The sequence below is a fragment of the Pelodiscus sinensis genome, chromosome 3 (assembly GCF_049634645.1).
Source record: "Pelodiscus sinensis isolate JC-2024 chromosome 3, ASM4963464v1, whole genome shotgun sequence".
In the NCBI taxonomy this organism is placed as follows: domain Eukaryota; kingdom Metazoa; phylum Chordata; order Testudines; family Trionychidae; genus Pelodiscus; species Pelodiscus sinensis.
In genome coordinates, this window is record NC_134713.1 from 46,011,976 (window position 1) to 46,032,981 (window position 21,006).

The 21,006-nt window shown below is 42.0% G+C and overlaps 1 protein-coding gene across 4 annotated transcripts in view; it reads left to right on the top strand.

Moving 5' to 3' along the window:
- The first annotated feature begins 5,183 nt into the window (after window positions 1-5,183).
- Window positions 5,184-21,006, top strand: part of LOC102461237 (isoaspartyl peptidase/L-asparaginase-like) — a 258,474-nt gene continuing 242,651 nt past the window's right edge. For 2 of the 4 annotated variants that reach the window (XM_075923680.1, XM_075923682.1), the window contains exon 1: window positions 5,580-5,867. The gene's annotated coding sequence lies outside the window, so the exon portion shown is untranslated. Of the gene's footprint in view, window positions 5,220-5,579; window positions 5,868-6,459; window positions 6,648-21,006 lie in introns of those variants that run through there. The other 2 variants (XM_075923679.1, XM_006126295.4) reach the window with 2 other exon arrangements.

Consider the following 21,006-nt stretch of genomic DNA (forward strand, 5'->3'; position numbering starts at 1 on the left):
GTTGGAAGTTTAGTCTGGACATTAAGAAAAGTTCAGGAGATTTTTAAGGGCAGGTTAGACTAAGGGATGTACCTGTCAGGGAAGATATAGATAATACTTGATCCTTCCATGAGTTTAGGAGATTGAGTTAGATGACCTGTCAAGGTTTCTTCCAGTCCTATGATTGTATAAGCAATTTCCGTTTTCTTGTTTGCTCATTTATGATGTTCAAAATCAATTAATATAAATGCACCACTTTATTCACCTAAGACTTCTGCAGTTTCAAAGGATGTAAGATTAATTTTATCATATACATGATTGATTATTATTTCTGAGAATTGATAATCTTTAGAACTTTTCCAGTGAAAATGAATGAAATTGGCATTCAAATAATATTAACTTTATTGGAACAAGATTATGGGGTGTCTGTTACAGATGGAATTGTTGCATTTACATCTGATTCAAATCTAGTCATATGAAAACATCCATACAGCCAAGTAACAGTTAAGGTTAAATGTTAGAACATTATCACTGTACTATAATCTGTTCCGGACAGACTGGTGCAGAAGATATTAGGATGCAGAATGTACCATAGGAGCAGTGCTAATGAAAGGACATTAACTATGTGTGCCTTAAAGTTTATGGAAGATAATATCTGAAAGAAATGCAGGTTTGTTTTGCATTTTGAACGTTTTATATAACCATGAAACCTGTGTAGTTTATAGTCTTGGTTAATCATAATTAATGTTCTGCTAAGACGTATTCTTGCTTGGTCTATATAGAGAAAATACTATATTTTGGATCTTTGTCTTTTGTGGGCTGTAGGAATGAGTGTTGGGGTGTTACTCTGACTTCGTGAAGTTAATGGTTCTCTACTGTGCCTGTGATAATAATTATGACTATGATGGTTTAGTTAATTGGCCCAGTCTTTCATAAAAGCAGCTCATCAGTCTGCAGAGGTTATATGAAGTGGTTCATTATACTGAACAGCAAAAATGTAGACTATTCAGACTTTAAGGTAAATACATACATATGAATGAAACCATAGTTTTAATAAGACAGGTTTATTTTCTGCTTTGCTTTATAACCAGTCAATCTAGAGATTTACCAGTTACAACATGTGCTCAGCTGTATTTTATAGTAACTGAACAGCCAATCAGGAACACTACTATAAATTATTTTCTAATCCTTTTGAAATGCAAGTTTTTGAACATCAGGATTTTATTAGCATAATCCACCTACAGAGCTGCACAGCAAATTCAAAATATAAGAGCGCATGTTTTCATTGTTGTCAAAGTATAGACATCTTATACAATTTTGTGTGCATGCATTCATGTACTTTATTTGCCACAAACTCAGAATGGACAAATCTGGAGGCAGAGGTTACTCGCATTTTAGCTTAAACACAAGAAAAGATAATTCAAAAGAAAATATTTGGGCACATCTATATTTACTGGAAGACTGATGCTCTGGAGGTCGATCTTCTGGTGTGCAATTTAGCGGGTTTATTATAGACCCATAAATCAAATGCTGAGGGCATCTCCCTCCAGCACAAGGAGTAAGGAAAACCAATGGGAGCTTGCGTACCACCAGCAAATTCCTTCATGTGGGGCTGCTCAGGTCCCAAGAGTGTTGGACCAGGAATGTCCAACCTGTATGGTGAAATGTGTTTTATGGGTTACAGAGTTGACTTTTGTTGTGGACATGATTTCCAAGGAAGGTGTAAAGGAATGGTTAATTATCTTGAAAAAAACATACTAATCTATGTACCAAAATAGCATTTTTGAGAACTCAAAGATTAAATATGTATGGTTTTGGGGTGCAGAACAGGAGGAATCATAAGAAAAAATCTGTAGAATTGCATCCAATTCTGGGCCCCGCATTATAGAAAGGATGTGGACAGATTGTAGAAAGTCCAGCAGAGGACAACAAAAATTATTAGGGGTCTGGAGCACATGACTTATGAGGAGCGGATAAGGGATTTGGGCTTATTTAGCCTACAAAAGAGAGGAGTGAGGGGGGATTTGAAAGCAGCCTTTACCTGAAGGAAGGTTCCAAAGAGGATGGAGAGAGGATATTCTCAGTAGTGACAGAAGACAGAATGAGAAGGAATGGACACAAGTTGCAGCAAATCTATGTCACTAGGAGAGTGGTGAAGCACTGGAATGGTTTACCTAGGGAGGTGGTGGAATCTCTATCCTAGAAGATTTTAAGTCCCATCTTGACAAAGCCCTGGCTGGGATAATTTAATTAGGGTTCGTCCTGCTTTGGTCAAGGGGTTGGACTCGATGACCTGCTGAGGTCTCATCCATCCCTAGGATTCTATGAGTCTAAGGTTTAAAACAACAACTGATCCAAGAACTAGCAATAACATTCAATGTACCAGAAAGTCCTATTAAAGTTTCAGTAGATACTTTTGTGTTAGGTACAGTGATCTTACAGAAGCATGAGGATTGTTGGCAACCACTAGTATATAAATCCATACAAATCACTGATGGAGGCCACCAGATACACATAACTTGAGAAGAAGCTTTTAGGAATAATATCTGCCTAGGAGATATTCAATCAGTACATTTATGGACAGATAGTGAAAGTTAATACAGATTACAGACCTCAGATAGAGTTATTTAGCAAACTGCTTAAATGACTGTATCTTAAAGATTTAAAAAAATACAATAAAACTGCAAAACTGTGATTTGGTTGTCACCTACATGCCCAATAAATTCATGTTCATTGCTGATGCACTTTCCAGTGCATTGGCTTCCATGAAACCAAAAAGACTTTAGAGCAGGGGCGGGGAACCTAAGGCTTGAGGGGCTGGTTGCAGCCCCCAGCTTGCCTCGATCCAGCCATTGAGGCTCAGGGGTCCCCGACCCAGCATTTGGGAGATCACACTGGTGCTCCAGCCTCCCCACTATCCTACCACATGGCTGGAGCACACAAAATCTAGCCTGGGTCCCCCCCAGGCTCTGGTGTGTGAAGGGTCACATCAGCGAGGGGGTTTTTGTTTGATTTTTGTGTTTTGGGGGGGTTGCTTGTCAGCCCCCCACTGATTTTTCTGTGTGCCAGTGGCCCCTGACCCCCCCCCAAAAGGTTCCCCAGCCCTGCTTTAGAGACAGAAATGCAAGTCGATGTAGCTCTGATTATTAAGTCAATTCCTATAGCAAACAGGAAACTGCAACAAATAAGAGAGGAAATGAAAGGGCATCTGGTATAATAGGTGGGGGAAGACACAGCCTTCCCAATTCATCAACCTGGCATTCTGGGGGTGAAGTGTTGCTTCTGGCTGGGGAGGCTGAAGCCACGCGCTGCCCTCCCTCCTTGTGCTCCAGGGCTGGGGAGGCTGGCGCCACATGCCACCTGCTCTCCCCATGCTCCAGGGCTGGGGAGGCTGGGGTGTGTGCACCCTCCTCCATTGCCCATGTTGGTGGGAGGTGCGTGGGGCACACTGCCTTGCCTCCCCAAGGTGTGGGGGAATGGGGAGATGGCTTGGCTTCTGTACGGGACGGAACATCCGTAGTGGGGGTGGGGCAGGGCTGGGGTTGGGGCTAGGTGGGGCTAGGAAATGGAGAAAGATGAATCATTGGAAATCCTTAAAGAAGTAGTAATTAAAGGGTAACCTAAAAAAATAAGGAGTTTCTATCAAAGTATAAGAGCTATTGGAAGTTCAGACATGAACTTACTATGATAGATGGGGTGATTTTCAAGTAAGGTTGTAATTCCAATGAGCCTCTGAAAAGAAATGCTACAGAAGATCCATGAGGGTCATTTAGGAATTGAGAAGTGCAAACAATAAGCATGAGAGGTACTTACTGGCTGCAGATCAAAACTGTTTTTCATGCTTGAAATATAAGCCATGCCAACAGGAAAAGTCATCACCCAGTTCTACAAAGGCCTTATGAAAAGGTAGGCACTGACTTATTTGCCTGGCAATCAATGGAATGTTTAGTAGTCACACTGTGCTATTCTCTGTATCCAGAAATTTGCACATTGTACAGTGCTAGTAGTAAGTCAATGATAATTGGCAGGAACGGAATCTTCTCCAAACATGAAATCTCAGATGAAGTCTTTAACAATAATGGGCTGCAATGTTCCAGTGTAGATTTTAGGCAATCTGCTATAGATTGAGATTTTAATCATAAAACATCAAGACCAAATTACCTCCAATCAGATGGATTTGTGGAAAGGCATATATGGACAGTAAAGAACCTTATGAAATACTTTTGACACTGGAGGTTATTTATATAAACATTTATTGGTGTACTATAGTTCACTTCCAGAAAATGGCTTTTCTGAAGCTCAGCTGGTAATGAGAAGAAGGTACAGGTTTAATTCACCAATTTCTAATAACCTGCTGAAATCTTACAACAATGCAACCATATAGAAGAAAAAAAATCAGCAGAAGCAGAAATATTATTTTGACAAAAGGATGTGTGATCTCCCATCTCTTAGGATGATAGAGCGTGCTGGAGGAATCATACCTCTAATACTGAAGTCCAAGAGGACCATTAAAAAACAGCTGCAGCCAAGGGCTTAAGTACTCCATACAGACTAAGGTGACATATTTTGATGTAATGGAAGGCATCTATGTGTAATCCCCAAAAGTTCTAACACATTGACAGTAGACATGTCTGGCAATTTCCAACTGACTGATCATTTATTATCAACACTCAAAGGAGAAATTATCAAGGAACAAGAGAACAACTCAGATACTAATGAAAGGTTGAGAAGATCAGAGGAGCAGATTAAACCTCCTGAGCAGATTAAACCTCAGAGAGAGTTGGTATTATGTCTGGAGAAAGGGTATCTGAAAAAAGTGAATGACAAAGACTCACTCAAGAGTGATGTGCTTCATGGGTAGAGAAGGTATTGCATGTGTCAGTAGATAGGTGTTAGTCGTACATATATGTTAATTTGTTTTTCTTTAAGATGGAAAATGTAGAGATAAATTTGTAGAAGATTATAATTTGGAGATGTTCCCTTATACAAGACAGTATTATGAAAATAGGAATTTGTAGATTTGCCCTGGAGATGGGGGTTGAGAACACCATAGAGCTCTGTGCTGCCGTTCACCAGAGACACTCTCCAGCTTGTTTTATTAAAATTTTATTCCTTACTCATTCATTGGTTTGTTTTTAATGAACCCAAAGATCATTACAATTTGTATTTAAATAAATCCATCCCAAACCGCCCATGAAGACCCAGCAGTGGAGAGAAGTAGTAGAATCCTGCTGTAAGAAGTAAGGATTTCGAGGTTGTTGGGGGATGAGGGTCCTACCGGATTTTTCTGTAATCTCCAGGAATTAAAGATTAACCTTTAATTAGAGATTATGTCCTAGATGAAAATTCCAGGTTATACCCAAACTAAACTGGTAACCTTATGGGAAATGCATCAAGGAAAGGATAAGGAAACAGGCAGGAGCAGGTTAGACAAGATCGATAAGGCTCCTTCTGTTCTCCCTCAATGTAGAGTTCTGGCAATTAAACCTATCCTGGAAATACTAAGAATAAATAGGACAGCCATTTTCATTTAGTTATAGGAATTGTGGTATTCTAATGGTCTGCAGAGACTTGCTGTTTCTAAAAGTTGACTGTCTGCAGCATTTTGTAAATAAGCAATGTTAATAATTAATGTCATGAAAGTTCTTTGAGGACTTTTAACTCAGAGGCAGACAACTTAGACAACTTAATTTTAATTGTCTGAGCTGTAGTTATACATTTACCAGGCTTTGATAATAGTTCAGAAATACATGGAGAAAGGATAGTGTTCAGCTTTGGATTTGGAAGTCTTGGATTAAAATTTATCCTTACTGCATTTTACTCACATTTCTTGTGTTCAGGAGTCTATTAAGGACTGTATGAGTTAGTGCTGATTCTGTGACTTGAAGGTAAGTGTGCTTTTGAAAAGTATTATCATTTTGTATTATATAATCAGGGATATGTCTTTTCTATCACATTAGCTCACGCCTGGTCCTCTAGCTTGTATATCAAAATTTATTTGGTGATTATAGTCAGAGAAAAAAATAGACTTGGAGGAAATAATATTAGCTTTCTCCTCTGCTTGTGATTACTTCTTGCCTGAGCTGGGTCCTTTGCCCTTTTATCAGTGCTATTTTATGCAAAGCACCTTCCTGAGAGAATAGTCCAGGGGTTATATTATTTTTGTGTACTATGTCATACATATCTGCAATACCAACACTAGAGATGGATTTCTAGTATCCATGGTGGTAGCAGTCTTGTATGGATTTCTATCTCTTTAAGTGGTTCACACAGAGCATTTCTTATTGTAATTCTTTGAGCTGTTAGCCTAGAAATGGGCAAGAAGCTTTTCTGAGCTGTGGCTGGAGCCTGTAGCTGCCTTTTGTGCTGTGCTGCTGTCTCATTGGTTCTGGTGAGCTCATCCACTCCTTTAACATACAACACTCCTCCTCTAGGCTCTTTTCCCAGATTTGCAGCAGCATTACCGGCTTTGGTTGGCTCATTGCCCACTGCTTCTTTTATTGCAGCTGCAGTGTTACTTATAACTGAGCTTCTCCCCTTAGTCACTGTTAGTTCTGTGCCCCTGAGCACTGCCAGCGAACAGGCAGCTTTCTCTTGGTCCTCTGCTACAGCCGGGCTGAACAACAGCTGCACCACCTGCTACTCACCCTTGGGGTTCCTGACCCCAGGTAAGTCACAGAGGGTAGCTCTCCTCCAATCTACCTTTGGGATCAGGGTGTTATGATGCAGCCCTCATTTGCAGTATTAACTAAGATAATGGATCTGGGCTTCTCCCTTGTATTTCCTCTGTCCCCTCCAAGCCCATCAACAGAAGGAACAAAAGGGGCAGTTGTCCCAGGTCCAAGCAATTCAAAGGGGCCTGGAGCTCCCAGCTGCTATTGTGGCAGGGACAGTGGTTGGAGCTCTGAGTCCCTTTGTATTGTCACCAAAGTGCTGCATTGGATGCTTTGCATAGCTCCACGAGCTGAATGGTGTGAGGGGAGCGAAGCAGTCTGGATACTGCTAAGGGCTGACTGCCTGAGGCCCTGCCCTTCCAAGAGCACGAAGCCAGCCCCTACACTGCACTTTGCCTCCAGGCCTATGGTGGCTGTTGGCCCTGCTGTTCCCCTCCCACCATGGGACTTCAGGTAATTCAAGTTGGACTAATCACTGCACAGCAAGTGTTCATTACAACATGTTGTTGTAGGTTATAGATTTTTCGTAAGTATATTGGCCTGAAATTATTGATCTCATAATTAGGATGGTACAAACATAAATGTAGTCTGTCCTGAAAACCTGCAATTTAAGGCCAGGCATAAGACATTAGTGTAAAAAAGGCGGTTTTTATGCTTAAAAATGTTGATGTGGAGAGGATAGTCCAATAGAGTAGACTCCTCATAAACTTCAAGCAAATCCTCCTCTTTTTGGTAAAAAATATAAAAAAGGTTTACTAACTATGGAAAGGTAGATTTGAAGTGATCATAAGTAACAGCAATCAGATAAAAGGTTACTTAAGAAATAAACAAAATCACAATCTAAGTCTTACATACTAGATCAGAGGCCCTGCCATGATCTCACTTTCCTATTTTGTGTATTTTTCTAACCTGCTAGAACGATAATTTGCTGTGACCCAAGTCAAAGGCTATGTCTACACTGTCGCGTTCTCACACAAAAACTTTTTTGCAGAAGAGTTTTTCTGCAAAAACTCTTCCAGAAGAGAGCATCTACACTGGCATGTGCTTTTGCGCAAGAGCATCCATGCCAGTGTAGATGCTCTCTTGCGCAAGAAAGCTCAGATGGCTATTTTAACATAGGGCTTTCTTGTGCAATAAATTCATGTTGCCTGTCTACACTGGCCTCTTCTGTGAGGAGCTCTTGCACAAGAGGGCTTATTCCTGAGTCAGAGCATCAGAGTTCTGGCACAAGAAGCCCTGATTTTATACATTAAAATGTCAGTTTACTTGCACAAGAACAGTGTAGACAGGCAGCAAGATTTTGCACAAGATCGTACCAGTGTAGACACAGCCAAAGAGTCCCCACTTGTGCAGGGCTGCCTCAGAGGTTTCTGTTGTATCCTGGGGTAATTCTTGTGAACATGTGCATATCCTCAATAGGTCAACAACATTGTTTGGCCTTTTTACTGTTGTACCTTCATATAGACACGTAACTGATAGAGCTAGAAGGGACCTTGAGAGGTCATCTAGTCCAGTCCCCTGCCCTCAAGTACCATTCCTGACTGATTTGTCCCAGATCCCTAAACGGCCCTCTTAAGGATTAAACTCACAAACCTGGGTTTAGCAAGCTACTGCTCAAGCTACTGAGCTATCCCTCTGCCTTGAAGGCTATATGTGGGCATTGCTAACCTGACAGCATATTTCAGTAGGCGGTACATAGCATAACTTAATAACTTCTTGTACGATCTTAGCATATACAGCTTAACAGGATGTTAAGAAAACAACAAATTAAAACTTTTAGAATGGTACCTTCAAAGGTATACTTTGTACAAACATACCAAATATACAGCCATGTTGAATATGGGGTGTAGAACAAAAGGAAAAAATATGTAGCACTTTAAAGACTAACAAGATAGTTTATTAGGTGATGAGTTTTCGTGGGGCAGACCCACTTCCTCAGATCATAATCTGAAAGTGAATTGGCATGACCAATATGATCTGAGGAAGTGGGTCTGCCCCACGAAAGCTCGTCACCTAATAAACTATCTTGTTAGTCTTTAAAGTGCTACATATTTTTTTCTTTTGTTTTACCAAGATCAGACTAACACGGCTACCTCTCTATTACTTTTCAACATGCATGAGGTGTAGAGTGCCTCGTGTGCTACCCAGGAAAAAGAAGACCACAGGCACTCTTCAGTGACAAATGCCCTGGGCTAGGTTTATTGCCCTTCAAGCATAGTCCCCATTCTCTGGATCTGTGGTTACAGGTATGCTGCTACATAAGTATCCAGTGGCAAGAAGTGGCTCAGTGAGCAATCAGAAGTCTCTGCTGTCCCGTAGGCCACACAAAGTGTTAGATACACCAACATTTATAGACTGAGACAAACTACTTACATGTTCCATTGCATCTGCTTGTTAGTGTCCCTTCTATCTTGCTCCAGGTGTCTCAGGAGAAACATTCCCGATCGTCACTTCTGTCAAACCCACTTATATGGTGTGATAGGGCAGGTGTGTGTTCACACATCTACCCTGTTCCTTCTTACGAGTACCTGTGTGATAGCAACACTAGCAGTACCCTTGCCAAGTTCATATATTTGACAGTAAAGCTTGTAAACATCTTCTTTAATACATGGCTTGACTTTGATTCATGCTATCACCTGACTTTGTTAAGTATGGTTCAGGCCTCAGCTCTTATATCATGCCCAGTGCTCCAAGCTCACTCGCTCTTTCCTACATGAGTATACAGAAGAATCAGATAGTTTGGAATGATGCATTGGTGCAAGCGAATGGGAAGATAGTGATAGACTGCAATAGCTGGCCATGCACAAATTCTCTTATGCATTGTTAATTTTCTATCAGTTCAAAGGCCTAGAGATAAAAACTTTTCTCCATCTCAAAATAAAGAAAAGTAATTTAAGCTGAAAAGTATGCAGGTAACACAATGCAAGTAACTCCTAGCATGCTGTAAAACTCTATGAAACTATCAGCCAAATATGGCTGATATTTAGCGGAAATTCAAAGTCTAACACTACTTAAAAATATAAAATATAAATCCTTTATAACATTGCCAACTGTGGTTATAAAAATCCCATCAGTATTAGCTGTGCACCTGCTGCCATCATCAGTTTAGAATATATTTAACCTTTAAAAAACAGAAATAATACTGGTTATCTCCTATTAGTATAAATAAAACTATTATCAAAACTAAAAGCAATATCAAAAATATCAGAAAAAAAACACTTTTTTGTTCTCCTTCTCCATTTGTTTGTTCGGATAATTGTGCTTTGTGTCTTCTTCCTCTGCACATTCAACTGGAAGTTTACACCCAGTTGAAGTAATTACTACTCTTATAGACTGCAAGATTGGGAGTTTAATCCACTTTCCCCATTTATTTGTGTTTTTCCCACAGTAATGTGATACCAAATATTTTAAAAACAGGAAATTGTGATTGTAAATTGACAAGTATTGGCAGGTGTTTGATGACAAGTATAACACCTGGGTAGAAAGGTGGACTCCATCACAGCCTAGGAAAGATAATTAGATATACACAAATCCATTCATAGCCTTTGTTCTAGGGCTCTCTGTTTATTATCGCAGAAAGAAACTATACAGAGACAACATAGGACAATAATATCATTCTCATACTCAGTTGTGCCTCTAGTTCTTCAGAACCTTCTTGGCCAAATCTCTATTCACCGTATGTGTGTCCACTATATAGTTCTCGGTTGTGTTTCGAGAGGAATGTTCTCCTCTATACTCCTAACTAATATCATCAGACCCAAACACATTTTGCCTAGCTAGGTCAGGTGATTCCTAGCCTGCTGGACTCCTCTTTAGGATAGGATTGGATGCTTCCCAGTCTCCTGGTCCTTAAATGGGTAGATCCCACTGTTACATCTTACAGAAAATTTTCATTCATGAATTGGGCCCAGAGTTCTATGGCTGTGAAACCTGGAACACGACACTAACAGAAGAATTAAAGCTGCAACTCACGCAAAGATCAATAGAAAGACATATGGTGGGTGTAAGTAGGCTTCAGCATGTTACTATTGATGATCTGAATGCAAGAAGTCTGTACAGACTGGTTTGTCTGCCTTTCCATTTTCTGCATATGAAACTCCTGAGAGTTTATTCCAAGCAGAATTGGCAATGCCACCTAAATTTAAGATTGTCCAACTCTTCACATTATAAGCATCTGTTTTCAGTTTCTTATAACTTTCCCAAATTTCAATTGTTCTGATTCAAAAAACGCCACTTTCTTTCATTCATTCTCCGATCATACTGTGTCCTGTATGTTGAATGAAGTACTATGGAAAAAATAGTATACGATCATGTCATAAAAGGCTGTATCATGATGAATTTTCAGAAAGGAAGGATGAATTAAGATTGCCTCAATCCTAGCATTCCCTTGCTTTTTAATGCTTGATTTTGCAACCTTAATGTTCTTTTTATGTAGTTTTTAATATAATTTGAATAAAAAAGTGAGACTGTTTATGCAGTACAAATTTCATTTGGTCTGGTGTTTTGGATTTTTGGGTGCATTTAACTTCACAGATCATGCAAAATTTGAAACATATATATAGGACTCAGTAGAAAAGTCATCACCCAATGGCTATCATAAATATATGATGTGATAAAATACATCAGAAAAGGACCAGCAGTCAAGTAAAAATCCTGTTATGACCACTGCTCTGTCTGTTATGTCACATGCTATGAATTATAAAGTGCACAAAATTCTGTATAAATATACATTCTAATCATATATTCACCATTGTGATGACAGCATTTAAATATATGATCCTTCATTTGACTATCAAATCAAAATTTGTGTTTTCTCTAGCAGCATAACTCAGAATACAACATGCCCTCTGAAATTTATGGGCTGGGATTAGATCCATAAAAGTGGGGTTCTGAAATTCATATTAGAAATTTCTACTTTTCTCTTTAAGGAAATAGAGGTTTCCTCCAAATTTGGGTTGTGAATGGTTGTCCTAATAGGAAGGCTTCTTGTAGATCTAGAGTGAATCATTTAGATTGCAATGCCATCTTTCAAGAGTTGGTAACCCCAACAAAAGGGAAGCTGTTTCAATTTATCAAAGTAAGAGTCAGAATAATAGTTAGACTAATAGAATATATAGTTTTTAGATTACAGACCTGGGTCCCTACCTACATCTTGTCATTATTCTTCTAGCACTTTCTTCTCGGGCCCTGCACTATTGCTAATTATATTCTCTTCTTGCTCTTCCTGCTTTATTCTTCCTTCCATGCCTCTAAGGATATGTCTGCACTGCCCACTAATTCAGGCTCCCAGACATTGGGCTATAGAGCTATTTAACTGTGGTGTAGACATTCAGGCTCAGGCTGGAGCCTGGGCTGTGTGAAGTGTGATGCTCCCAGAACAGAGGGAAAACAAGCAACTTCTTAGCACTTTTAGAAGCCTTACTTCTCTGTGTCTAATGTCCTGTTTAGTCTTCCATACTGTGCCTAGTTCATATTGCTTCGTGTGTGTACATAATAGATCACAAGCTCCTGAGTGTTGCTTGATTCTTTCTGCACGTTAGCCATATGCTGTGAAGTTTATAAACATAGTAAATTACGATACTGTATATACCAAATGCTCCTTAAAAATATGTGTAACCCTTCTGCCAGATAGGGCCAACAGCAACCAAGGCCAGGTTCAATATCTAGGGGTACGTCTAGACTACAGGCTTCTGTCGACAGAAGTTTTGTCGACAGATACTGTCGACAAAACTTCTGTCGACAAAGCGCGTCCAGACTACATTGAGTTCTGTCGACAAAGCAAGCTGCTTTTGTCGACATGGTAGTCTGGACGCAAAGAACAGTTTCCATTCAATAACACCTTCTGTCGACAGAAACTCTGTCGACAGAAGGTGTTATGCCTCGTAAAATGAGGTTTACATACGTTGACAAAACTGCTGAGTTCTGTCGACGTTATGTCGACAGAACTCAGCGGTAGTGTGGACGCAGGTATAGTTTTGTCGACAAAAGTCCACTTTTGTCAACAAAACTCTGTAGTCTAGACACACCCTAGGGGTCCATCTCACAAAGAACTAGCTTGAGCTCCCACCCAGTAGCCTGGGAAATTCACACACCCCTGGGTGCCTCTGACAGGCAATGCTTCCCCACTCGCAAGCACAGAGTCTGAATGTAGAAAAGACACTTTTTATGAAAGAGAGAGAGAGAAGTGACATGGCATTAACTTGGGGAAATACCATGAACAGAGTTCATAATTTCCCACGAGTAACCGTCCCAGCTCAAATGGACTGAGCAATGTATTTTTCCTCTCAGGCTCACTAATCCAACCAGATAAGGGTTCTATTCACTTACCCAAACTTTCACTGTACCCCACTTCAAACGCCCCACTTACAGCTCTGTCCAGTCAGTGCGGACCCAGACACATCATCCTGATGACTGCCTTCATAGAGCCTGATGTGATGCCACCTATGTGTTGCCCTGGCTGCCCACCGGTCGATCCCGCCAGCCACTTTGCTGGCCACCTGCCAGTTGCTCCCGCCAGCCTCTCCGCTGCCCACTTGCACTGCTCCTACTGGCCACCCGCTGGTTAATCCCGCCAGGTGCAATGGGTCTGGCTCCAGACCAAATCAGTGACTTCAGCTCTTAGTGATTTCAACTCTTGAGCCACCACTTAGGTTGGCAAAAGATTCCAGCTTCCACTGGACTAGCAAAAAGACTCCTCATGATGGAGTCTGCTTTAGGTCTAGCCTTAAAACAAGGGGGAAAGAAGCAGGTCAAGCCAGTCTTATAGCTCACGCCTGGCAGGTGTGAAGGAGGCTGACTCAAGCCTTTAAACCCTTCCCCCCAGCTCAGTTCACTCAACTCTGGAAAGGGCGAGGCTTGTTCCCCTGAGACCTCTTACAATGATGGTGTCTCTCCTGCAAGCACTGGTGTCATATTTTACAGTTCCCACCTTTAGGGGTAGCATGATTTGTGACTCCCCCACAATAGCCTCAAATTAGTTACAATACATCACATTCCATCCCAACACTGATCCTCCATCAGCCCTGGCTAAATTGGATTTACATAACCACACCTTGGATTCCTTCCCCCTCCTGGCATGAGCTGTATTTACATATCAACAGTTAACAGTTAATTATCTTGCAGAGCTAAACAATTCGGCTATGTCTACACTGGCGCGATCTTGCGCCAAAGATATGCAAATGAGACTAAGCACAGAATATCGCTGAGCCTCATTTGCATTCCTAATGAGCCACCATTTTTGCAGAAGAGGCTCTTGCGCCAGAAGGAGCTGTCTACACTGCCCCTTCTTGCGCAAGAAAAACCCTCTTGCGCAATGCCGCTATGCTGATTATTTTCAGGAATAACACATTGCGCAAGAGGGTTTTTCTTGTGCAAGAAGGGGCAGTGTAGACAGCTCCTTATAGCGCAAGAGCCTCTTCCACAAAAATGGCAGCTCATTAGGTATGCAAATGAGGCTTGGCGATATTCCACGCTTAGCCTCATTTGCATATCTCTGGCGCAACAACCCGCCAGTGTAGACATAGCCTTGGAGTGAGCATACCCACCCCGCAGGGCAGCTCTCTCCTTTTAGCTGGCTGATAGCAAGCAGTAATTCAGCCCCTGCTTGCATAGTATTTTAATTGTAAAACTTTTGTAAGAGATAAAACTAGTACTGACTGCTTTTTCTTCTCAGACTGCTATATTGAAATTGATTTGGCTATAAGAAGTGGTATTGCTATAGGGGAATTCTCTGCTTTAGGGGAATTCAGTAAGCTTTGATTTGGATGTAATGAAAATAAGGGAAACTTTTCATAGTATCCTAAAAAGGTCCTGATTCAGCAAACCATTTAAAATTATATGATTAATTTTCAACATCAGTTGGACTATTTATATGCTTGAAGTTAAGCATGCACTTACAAGTGTGGATGGATTAGGGCTCCAGGGAGGATGTCTAATTTAGTTCATGCACTACAATTATGATGTAACACTTGTAAAAGCCAAAGAAAGTAGACAACTGCTGAAGTGGCTGGTCCAGCATTTTAACACATCAGGTTAGTAACAAAATTGAAGATGTAATCATAGCTATCAACTACATCTAAGATCCATTTCTGAAATACATTAAAAGTGACTAAATTTTTCCTAAAGAAAGTTTTGACTCACTTTGTCTGGCCCTCATATGAAAGGTACAGCTGTACTGCAGAGAAAAAAAAAAAGATCTTCTCTGTTGTAAAGCATTTGACATAAATTGCTTGGAAATAAATATAATTAAAGGGTTGTAACCACATCTATGTAAATAGAAGTGCCAACTCTATAATCACTTCTTTCTCCATTCCATTTTTCATGCCGCTAATAAATATTGTGCTGTGATGACTGTGTCCCACTTCCACTACAAACATTAGCTGTTCTTTTAAAATTCTTCTTCTCTTCAAGCCTTCTAAATATTGTGGAACATTGTGATAACTGTAATTTACCTAAGCTTTGTTGTTGGAAACTCTATTTTAAAGGGTTGTAAACATGTTTTAAAACCAATGTAGGATACACTTAAATAGAACACATTTTTTTTTCAAACTGATTTAGCATAATTCACTATAATTTAAAAGATGCCATTTTATATTTAATATTATAACTATTTCATTTTCTTTACTTGCTGGCTCACTAAAAAGTGCTTGGTTTATCACCCAAAATTCCCATTAAAATCAACAATAAATAGTGTGTAAGGAATACTGAACAGGATCCTAAAGAGTTAAAGGAAACAAAAGTGTTTCATGAACAAAAAAGTTGAAAATTACTTTCCCCCATTGAGCTAAAATGCAATTGAGAAATACAGTTGCTTCTCCAAGTTGCTATGAAACCTTGTCATATTGAAAGTTAGGAAACAGTTGAAGTATCAGTAAAGGCAGGTAAAGAGCCAGGAAAACAGGCATCGGCAAGGGCCTTCTAAGAAAGAACAAAGCACTACTAGTTTTAATGGTCCTCAAAACCAAATATACTATTTAATTACCAGCATGCCATTCTGTTAAATGGAAGTACCATCTAATTAATCAGTAGTATTTCCTGTTATTATTGAGCTTCATTATATTCTATGAAAACATGCCAGTATGATGGTGATGAAATAAATTTAAATACTTAAATAATAGTGGCTTGCCTGCCAGTTTTGTTAGGCTACATCTATAATGCAGTGCTATTTCAGGATATTGGAAGTATTCCACGACTCTTGAGTGCATCCGTTATTTCAAAATATGAGCTCTCTATTCTGATGTCCCTGTAAACCTTATTCCATGAGGAGTAAGGGACATTTTGGAATAGCAATTTATTTTGAAATAAGTGCTGTGTAGACAGCGCCAAACTTCAAAATAAGCATTGAAATAAGATATGCATACTGTGTGACCTGCTGTGAAGTATAGATGCACCAGTAGGGTAAATAAGGCACTTCAAAAGTGCATATGAAGCGGGGATTTAAATATCCCGCACTTCACTTGCATAATTGCGTCATGGTGCTCTTTTGAACAAGCACCATTTAAAAAGTAAAACCGTGGTCTAAACACAGTTATTTTGAAAACATCAGGCTTTTTCAAAAGATCCTGTACTCCTCAAAAAATGAGAAGTACGTGATCTTTTGAAAAAGCCTGCCATTTTCGAAAGAACCACATCTAGATCGCAGTTTTACTTTCAAAATGGCACTTGTTCAAAAAAGCACCATGATGCTATTATGTAATTGAAGCACGGGATATTTAAATCCCCACTTCATTTGCACTTTCAAAGTGTCTAATTTGCATCCCTCTGCAGACAAAGGGATGTAGTCTAGACACAGCCTCGTAGTTTAGAATTAAGACCAGCTTTCTGTTTAAAACTGGACTCTTCTAAGTGCTCTAAAATAGCAGTTCCCAATCACTGGGCCATGGCCCACTGCCAGGCCAGGACCTCTGGCTGCAGAGAGTGCTCTGCGGGTTGGGGTACACCTTTCTCACCAAGGCTGGTGGGAGAGGTATGTCCTACCCCGCCTTTCAGCAGTGCAGTAAGGAATTCCTTCCATGCAGGGAAGCAGGAGGAGACCCCGTACTGCTCAGCCTTCCTGCTGCACAGGGAACTGCTCTTCTGCAACTGGAGGAGACATTGCTCCTGCTTGGTGCTGGTTGGCTGACAGGCAGGGGCAGAACACACCTCTCCCAACAGCCACAGTGGGAGGGGAGGGACTGGGTGGTGTACCCTAACCCTGGCCTCTACAGCCACTGTGACACATGCAGGACTAGGTGAGGGGAGCGGGGCAACACTGGGGGCTCCAGGGGTGAGGCTAGTGCCGGGGGGGCTGTGGAGGCTGAGCTAGTAGTGGGGGGATGGGTTCAGGGGGCAGGGCTGGCACTGGGAGGCTCGAGGGATGGGACTAATTTTGGGTGATGGCACTGGGGGAAGCTCTGGAGGTATTGGGTACAGTGGGACTCCCAACTGGAAACAGGAGCCTGGTACTGGACATCTGGTGTTGGGAGGTCTCTAAGGGGCAGGGGGCTGGCACTGGGGTGCTCTGAGGGTGGGAGGCTGGACTGTGGGAGTTGGGCACAGGGGACTCTGGGGTCACTGACTAGCGCTGGGGGATAGTGGAAGAGTGGAGGGCTTTAGGGGTTAGGGCTGGCTCTGGGAGCTCTGGGGCCCAGTGATTGGGAACTGGGCTTTTAGCATACTGGTAATGTTTCATTTGCATATTTACATATTCATTCTTTGCAGGATGACTATGCAAATAAAATGTTGCTGTTCCTCCAAAAGTTTGTGAATGGGTTTGCTGGTCTCCGGTATCAAAAAGGTTGGGAAACACTGGACTAAAACACTTGTATGAGTTATCACAGAATTACCTGGGAGCTAGCAAGTGTGATAAAACATCAGAGCCAATGACCTCCTAGCTTTGTACTACACTATTTAACCAGAGTTCAGCCCACAGGTAAGGACCCAACCATGTGATCCCAAGGCAAGGTATACAGGCTGCTAAAGCAAGTTGTCTCTCTAATAAACTCAATGTTGTTATGTGGCCAGGAATATTCAATTTGCCGACTAGTTTTAACAGACTCCAGCGAGGCTAGCTTGTCTCTGTTAGGGTATGTCTACACTACAATGTTAGTTCGAACTAACAGACGTTAGTTCGAACTAACTTTCATAGGCGCTACACTAGCGCTCTGCTAGTTCGAATTTAAATCGAACTAGCGGAGCGCTTAGTTCGAACTAGGAAAACCTCATTTTACGAGGATTAAGCCTAGTTCGAACTAGCTAGTTCGAATTAAGGGGTGTGTAGCCCCTTAATTCGAACTAGTGGGAGGCTAGCCCTCCCCAGGTTTCCCTGGTGGCCACTTTGGCCAACACCAGGGAAACTCGTATGCCCCCCTCCCGGCCCCGGACCCCTTAAAGGGGCACGGGCTGGCTACGGTGCCCGTGCCAGGTGCAAGCCTGCCAGCACCCAGCCAGCAGACCCTGCACCTGGCACGGCACAGAGCCACCCACCCGATGTCCCCCAGCCCACCCCCTCTTCCCGGGACCAGGCTGGCGGCTCCCGGGAGCTTGCCCTGGACCGCAAGAGGCGGGCACCTTCCTGGGCTAGTGCGGACATCGTGGACCTTGTCCACGATCTCCTCACTAGGCACAGGAAAATGGCCGTCTAGGGCAGGAGAACTGCTAGCCTGGCCACCCAGGAGCAGGTGTGCATGAAAATCAAGGGGGTCCACTGAGACCCCCGACCCTGAGCCCTGAGCTTACAATGGCCGTCCTGGGTCAGAGCACAGGTCCATCTAGCCCAGTAGACTGTCTGCTGACAGCGGCCAAACCTAGGGACCCTGGAGGGGATGGACCGGAGACAGTGACCAAGCCATTTGTCTCGTGCCATCCCTCTCCAGCCTTCCACAGTCCTTGGGCAGGGACACCACTCCTACCCCCTGGCTAATACCACTCATGGACCCAACCTCCATGACTTGATCTCACTTCCCTTTAAACTCTGTTCTAGTTGTAGCCTTCACAGCCTCCTGCAGCAAGGAGTTCCACAGGTTAACTATTTGCTTTGGGAAGAAGAACAACTTTCTCTTACTAGTTTGAAGCCTGCTACCCATTCCTTTCCTTTGGTGTCCTCTAGTCCTCCTTTATGGGAACTCATGAAGAACTTTTCTGTATGCACCCTCTCCACCCAACCCCTGCTTTTAGAGACCTCTATCCTGTCCCCCCTCCATCTCCTCTTTTCTAAGCTGAGAAGTCCCAGTCTCTGTAGCCTCTCTTCATCTGGGACCTGTTCCCAACCCCTGATCATGTTAGTTGACCTCCCTTCTCCCAGCCTTTCTCTTCCCCTCTCCCACCTCCTTTTCCCAGTCTCCCCCAGTTTTGTTCAATAAAGACAAATTCAATTTTTGAACACAATTGTCCTTTATTTTGTACATCAAGAAAAGGGGCTAGGGAAGGGTAAGTGGAAGGAGGTGAGGGGGGAATGGGGTATGAGCCCCCGATGGGGAGGACTGGGCTGGCTCTGTGGGCTTCTGGGGGTGGAAGCTCTCCTGCAGCCCCTCAATTGCCCTCTCTCCCCAGATGGCAGCCTGCGGCAAGTGCAGCCGGGCTGATGGCCGAGTGGTGTGATGTGCCCAGTGTGGGCACTCAGGGCACTCCAAGCCAGGACTGGTTTTCAAGCGGGGCACCCCTGAGAACTGTCTGTCCGGGGTGGGGGTCGGGTCCCTTTTAGCGCAGCCCTCGGCTAGCCTGAGACAGCATCTCCACGCTCTAAGTCCTCCTCTGATGCCCTGCCGGCACTGCTTCCGGCCATCCTTAAGCCCTGTTCAGGGTCCACTCAATGTGGACATGCTAGTTCGAATTAGGAAAACGCTAATTCGAACTAGTTTTTAGTTCTAGACGCGTTAGTTCGAATTAGCTTAGTTTGAATTAACTAATTCGAACTAAGTTAGTTCAAATTAGCGCTGTAGTGTAGACGTACCCTCACTTCCTCATCTGACTGCCAGACAACGTTACAAGAATGTTAGGCTTGCAAGGACAAGCCTTCAAAATTTAGGTAATGCCAGGGTTAAGTTTGCCTGTGTATGTGAAATAGCAGTTTGTAGAGGTTTATAATTCAAATATGTGTTGATTTTCATGGGGATAACATAAGGCAACATTTTGACCTTTGTAGCCCCATCGAAATTTCTAATTTCTATTCAAAAGCCTGCAGGAAATAGAATACTTCAAAGAAATATTTAGGAACATACTTAGTGTTGGGAAAACTACTTATTTCCCTCTAAGCTCTTTATCAGAAATATCTGCCATGTCTTCACTGAAGCACCAAAAGAATCCAACATTAAGCAGAAAGCAATGATAGAAAACATGGGTCTAAAGAGTTAAATTATGGCAAAGTTCAACTGAGATCAGGAGTTTATAATGGAAAGTGTTAAGTTCTTAACCAAAGGGATTCAGCTCTTAACCAGAGCTTTCAGCTTAGCCAATAAAGTAATATTTTCAAAGATTGTGTTAGAATTTCCTCTATTGAAAAATGGAGATGTATTTCACATGAAATTTTGTCTTGGGTTTTTATTATGTAATACTTTTAAAAAAATCTCTGTTAATATTAAAATTATGTGAAACCTTGTATTTGAATTTCAAAGGCATGCTTGTTCCAATTTTGCCTGTCAACAGAAGTTTGATCACAGAAAGATAGTTTAATATGTTAATAATTCTGTAATTATGTTAGCCTTAATCCTCTAAGGAGCCTCTCCCACCCTCAAAGAAAGGGTCTGCTTACTCAGAGCTTTCTGAGAAATCTATTTAATAGCCTAAAAACAGAAGAAGTGGGGTAGGGGTGGGGAGATAAACATTAAGATTTTATACATATACTAGAATATTTATCCAGCATTGCTTGGGTCCTTCACTCAAATAAGTTTTGTTTTTCTTCATTTAAATCATTGTTCTGGGGTGGAGGTGGGGATGAGGTGTTCAAAATGCAGGCTGCCCTGGGGAGAGAGAACAAACCCAACCCTCTCTCACCACAGAAGCTTGGGGCCAAGTGAGAAGTGACTGATGATGGGCCCTGCCGAGAGAGGAGTGCAGCTCTCCCAGTTGAGTGACAGACAGACACGCAAACTCTCTGAAATATATAGTATATAGTTGTCCCTTTCTTCACCACTGCCTCCTGCTGGCACAATGGTTTATAATTGTCCTTGTCCCGAACTCTGGCCCCTTGCTGCCCCCCTGTGGTCATGCTTCAGTATAAGTCCCTCTTACCAGACTCCTCCCTTTCCATTTTATGAGAAATAATTTAATTCCATAAGCATCCCATTATCCTAGCAAAACCAAACCCTTACCTTGCTTTAATTTATGATAAGAGGATGCTGTATACCAAATGTGGTGGCCCTAGCTCTTATTATTTAAG